This window comes from Petaurus breviceps, unplaced genomic scaffold (assembly GCF_028583685.1).
Source record: "Petaurus breviceps papuanus isolate PSGF00001 unplaced genomic scaffold, PetGlider_PUasm1.0 90763, whole genome shotgun sequence".
Taxonomy (NCBI): domain Eukaryota; kingdom Metazoa; phylum Chordata; class Mammalia; order Diprotodontia; family Petauridae; genus Petaurus; species Petaurus breviceps.
In genome coordinates this window covers 2,137,848-2,143,847 of record NW_027187340.1, presented here as the reverse complement: position 1 = coordinate 2,143,847, position 6,000 = coordinate 2,137,848, and positions in this window count along the sequence as shown.

The window sequence follows — 6,000 nt, the reverse complement described above, 5'->3', positions numbered from 1 at the left end:
TTTGTGTTGCAGAAAATGTTTTTCTTGTAATTCTTTGACTTATTTGAATAATGGAAAAAATGCATTAGGTCTTTTCTGTCATTCCTTAACACCAGTTTTATTTTAGTTCCTTTAAATTGGCCTTTTCTTAAATAGTACTTCATGATTTCTGGAAGTACTTTGTGATTTCTTTGGTGTTAAGTGCACTATAGTCACTGTATCAAAGTGCTGAATGAATGAATCTGGGAACCTTTAATTTTCTCTTGTCTGTGTACCCTTTTCTCCACTCAAGCAGCCATCACCTGAGTTCAGGCCCTCAGCACCTCTCACCTGGACTGTTACAGTAGCCTCCCAATTGCTGTGTGCCCCAAGTCTTTTCCTGATCCAATACGTCCTCCACAGAGCCTCCAAAATGGTGTTCCTCAATCTCACATCTGATTTGATGATCTGTGAGCATTTGTCTTGCACAGTAGGCATGTAACTATGCTCTAGCATAAAGAGAAGCAGAGAAAACAATTTCTTTGGGGTATTTATTTCAGCTTGTCTCACTGAAACATCTCATTATTAGTACTTCATACCTGAAATGTTTATTAATGTAGCAGCCATTTAGTTTGTCTACTTTCAAAATCAAATGCTGTATCAGGGTGCTAGGTGGCGTGTGATGCACGCACAGAGCAGTGGGCCTAGAGTGAGGAAAACCTGAGTTCAAATTCATCCTCAGACACTAAGCTATATGACCTTGGTCAAATCACTTAACCTCTGTTTACCTTAGTTTCCTTATCTATAAAATGGTGATAATAGCAGCTACCTCCCAAGGTAGGAGGGAAATCAAGAAAGAAAATATATCAATTACCTCAATTTTAATCCACTTTTTTAAAAGGTAAAATATTTCACTAAATAGAAGGGATTTAACTAGGGACAATTTAGTTAACTCCTTCCTTTCTTGTCCCTACCCTGGACCTTTTTATAGATGAGGAAACCAAGGCTATATAAGTCAAATGATTTGCATAATATTACCTAGTAATTGGCATAACTAGCGTTAAAACCAGCATTGGCCTGTGTTTTTTACAATCACATGTTGTGAACAATTTATTCAAAAATCCTACTTGTATTAGAACTTTTAGGAACTTGTATAAGAACTTGATAGAAATATAGAATATAGGGGCGGCTAGGTGGTGCAATGAATAGAGCACTGGCCCTGGAGTCAAGAGGACATGAGTTCAAATCCAGCCGCAGACACTTAACACTTACTAGTCATGTAACCTCGGGCAAGTCACTTAACCCCAATTGCCCCTCCCCCCCCAAAAGGCAAAAAATATATAGAATATGTTCTAAGTTTTATGTTTATTATAGATTACACTAGTAATTCAAAATAGTGTACTCAAACTAAAAAACAAATTAGTAAAGAATACAGACCTTGCACAACTATGACCAAAGAAAGAATTCTTAATTAAATAATGTATAGAGGTGATCAGAAAACATTAAAGCTGAAAAGCTTTTGCGCGGAAAAAAAAATGCAGTAAAATTAAAGGAGTTAATTGGAAAAAAAGTTTTGCAGCAAATTTGATAAAAATCTGATATACAAGATATGTAAGGAACACACACACACACATACATGCCTTGTCAAAGAATGTGAGCAGTTTTGAAAAAAAAAAAAGCACAAGCTATCAACGACCACATAAAAGGATGCTCCAGATCACTAATAAATGCAAATTGAAGCAATTCTTGAGATTTTACTTCATGTCAATCAGATTGCCAAAAAACGTCAAAAGACAAAAATGATAGCATTTGAGCTGTGGGAAGGCAGCGCATTAATGCACTGTTGGAGCTATGAAATAGTCCATCCATTCTGGAAAGCAATTTGAAATTAGACTGAGAAAGTCAATCAAATATACGCGTGCCATTTGATCTAGCAATACCGTTACTAGGCATACTACTCAAAGATGGGCATGCAGAGTAAAAAGGTTCCATATATACAGATATGTACTTTTTGGAACTAGAAGGAAAATGGCTAATCATTGACACCTGGAGAAATGAGTGAACATATGGTGTATGAATATAATGGAACATTTTTGTGTCTTAAGAATGAAGAATTCAGTAAAACTGGGTTAGATCTCTATGAACTAATATCGAAGTAAGCCGAATCAGATTAATTTTCACAATGACCACAGTAATGTAAAGAAAAATAATATTAGAAGTCTGAGAGGGGCGGAGCCAAGATGGCGGAGTAGAAGCACGACCTTCCCATGGCTCCGGCTTCCACTCTCCCCAATCCATGTAAAAAGGGGACTCTAAACAAACTTTGGAGCTGCAGAACCCACAAAATGACACAGAAAAGCTAACCTCCCGCTGAGAACAGCCCAGCAGGCCGGCAGGAATCGGCCAGCGTGGTGCTCCAGCACCACGCCGAGGCTTTAGCCCCAGGCGGGCCTGACCAGCCGCCAGCCAGAGGGACTCCAGATCAGCAGCAGCTGTGGCCGTTTCCAGATTTATCAATACATAGATGCAAAGGACAAGGTGAGAGGCCAGTGCAGTCTGGACTTTGGGACCCAGTAAGTGGGAGTGCGTGGCTTTTACCCCCGGGGCGAGAAACCGCTGAGACGCCAGCACAGCCTGCCAGCGCCACGTGGCGGCTTCAGCTCCTGGCCTGCAGAGTGTAGGGGGACCAAGCACCAGTCTGAGGGGTCATCGCTCTTGCTTTAACCTGCTTGGATCTGGATTGCAGTCTAGGGTGGAGGTCCTGGGGTGTGTGTCCAGCTTGCCAGAGCGTGTGGAGACCTCAGAGAGGGCAACCATCTAATACCTCCGGCAGCTGAGAAAACCCCAGCATTTGGGACGAAAACTCCCCTGTCTGGTGGCAGAGTCCTACTGTGGCAAAAAGCCCAAAAGTCAAATCATTGAGTGGCAAAATGAGCAGGCAAAGGAAACAAAGCAGACAGAAGATTCCAACAATACACTCCTACTTTGGGGACAAAAAGGAGCAAAACATGGAACAGGAGGAAAACAGTGAAGTCACAACTCCTGCACCAAAAGCTACAAAGGAAAATACAAGCTGGTTACAGGCCATAGAGGACCTTAAGAAGCAGATAAGAGAAGTGGAGGAAAAATTGGGAAGAGAAATGAGAACAATGCAAGAAAATTATGAAATGAGAGTCAACAGCCTGACTGAAGAAAATAATACCTTAAAAAACAGACTGACTCAAATGGCAAAGGAGGCTCAAAAAGGCAATGAGGAGAAGAATGCCTTAAAAAGTTGAATTTGCCAGATGGAAAAAAAATCTCAAAAGCTCACTGAGGAGAATCATTGCTTCAGAATTAGATTGGAGCAAATGGAAGCTAATGACTTTATGAGAAATCAAGATGCTGTTAAACAGATCCAAACAAATGAAAGAATGGAGGGCAATGTGAAATATCTCATGGGAAAAAAACCACTGACCTGGAAAATAGATCCAGGAGAGATAATTTAAAAATTATTGGACTGCCTGAGAGCCATGACCAAAGTAAGAGCCTGGAAAGCATCCTCCAGGAAGTTCTCAAAGAAAACTGCCCTGATGTTTTAGAACCAGAGGGCAAAATAGAGGTTTAAAGAATCCACCGATCACCTCCTGAAAAAGATCCCCAAAAGAAAACTCCTAGGAATATTATAGCCAGGTTCCAGAATTCCCAGATTAAGGAGAGAATATTACAAGCAGCCAGGAAGAAACAATTTGAATATTGTGGAAACACAATCAGGATAACCCAGGATCTGGCAACTTCTACACTGAGGGATCGAAGGGCCTGGAATGTGATATTCCGGAGGTCAAGGGAGCTGGGATTGAAACCAAGAGTCACCTACCCAGCAAAACTGAGTATCATGTTTCAGGGGAAAATATGGTCATTCAGTGGAATACAGGACTTTCAAGCATTCTTGCTGAAAAAACCAGAGTTGAATAGAAAATTTGACATTCAGATACAAGAAGCAAGAGAAGCATGAGAAGGTAAACAGGGAAAAGAAATCATAAGGAACTTATCAAAGTTGAACTTTTTTTTTTTAAAGCAATCGGGGTTGAGTGGCTTGCTCGGGGTTACATGGCCAGTTGTTGTTTCTGGGTGTGGTGCTGGGTGTCTGGGCCCGGATGTGATCCAGGTCGTCCTGGCACTGGGGCCGGTGCTCTTGTTTGCTGAGCCACCTGGCCAAAGTTGAACTATTAACATTCCTACATGGAAAAACAATAATTGTAACTTATGAAACGTTTCTCAGTAGTTGAAGGGATTAGATATATATATATATATATATATATATATATATATATATATGTCTTTATATGAGGGTATGCGGGCATATGAATACATATGTGAATGTGTGTATATACGTTTACAGGTATACATAGATAGAGGGCATGGGACCAATTTAACAGGAAGGGATTATACTTAAAAGGTGAAATTAAGAGGTTAGAGGAATATAATGAGAGGAGATGGGGAGAGACAGAGTGGGGCAACTATCTCATACAGAAGAGGCAGGGGAAAATGGTTACAATGGAGGGGAAGAATAGGAAGGCAAAAGGGAATGGGTCAACCTTATTCCTATTGAATCTGGCTTGAGGAGGGAGGGAAATACACACTAAATAGGGGATCTCACCCTCTAGGAGAATAGGGGGGGAAGGGGATGTGAGGGGGGATGATGGAAGGGAGGGCAGGCTGGGGGGGAGGGAAGTTGGAAGCACCCACTTTTGAAAAGGGACAGGATCAAAGTAGAGAATAGAACAAGTGGCAGGTGGGATAGGAGGGAGGGAAATATAGTCAGTCTTTTACAATACATCTACTATGTTATTGTTTTGCATTAGCCGCACATGTGCAACCTATACTGAACTGCTTGTCTCCCCAGTGGGGGTGGGTGGCAGGGGGGGAAGGGAATGAATCTGGAATTGAAAGTTTTAAAATCAAATATTCAAATATATGTATATATATATATATGTGTGTGTGTGTGTATATATATATATATACTATTATTAATACCATCTTACATGTTATTAAGGGAAAAAAAAGATACACAGGCACTGAGGCATAGAAATCCACTGGAAAAGTTGAAACAGGTGTGGGAGAGAATATGGGAGAGAGCAGATTGGAGGTGGGGATATCCTGTGGGACTGCTGTTTTGGGGGGATGGGTGGGGGAAAAACGGGGAGAAAATTTGTAACTCAAAATCTGGCGGAAACGAATGATGTAAATCAGAAGTTAATAAAGCATTAAAAAAAAAAGAAGTCTGAGAGATGCAGTGACCAATTCTTACTTCAGATGGTTTGGTGGAACACAGGTGTGGGATGTAGTCTGCGCTTTCAGATATGGCCAAGGTATTGTCTTACTTATTCTTCACAAAGTAAACTTGGAGGAGGAGAAGGGGATGAGTCTTTGGGAAATGCTAGTGATACTAAATGGAAAAGCATCAATGAAATACCTAAAAATGCATGTGTGACAGGACCACTTTCTACAGGAGTTGCCCCTCCCCTGGCAACATGGCTTAGGCTAGTTCTTCCCTGAAGGGTGACAAAATGTGTCCCCTAGATTTGAGTGAGTCAGAGGACTTAGGCTCAAGCTGTACCTTATGTGATACAGCTTTCTAGTAGCCTCTGACAGCACTGATGTGATTTCCTAGTCACAAAAAAGGCTCACCCATGTGGAGTTCACATTTGGCAGATATCCCAAGATAGGAGTGCTCACATGCTGCCTTTCCATGTGGAGATAAGGGGGCCTGGTCTACCCAAGCTCAGTGCCGAATTATCTGTGTTTAAGTATCCTTTTTTATGCTATGGCTAAGAAACCTTTTGTTAACTGCTAAATGACAGTGCCTCATTTTGTATTGACATTGAATCTGAATTAATAGGGTATCAGGCTGAGTCAGGCTTTCTTAGATTATAATATATAGTCTGGTGAGCAGTTTATCAAGCCCGTAAGTAAATATCACTTGGAAAAACACTGCAGATGGAAAATAAACTGGGCCCATTGGAGATCAGAGTGGATCACATTTGAAAAACCGTGTAATAC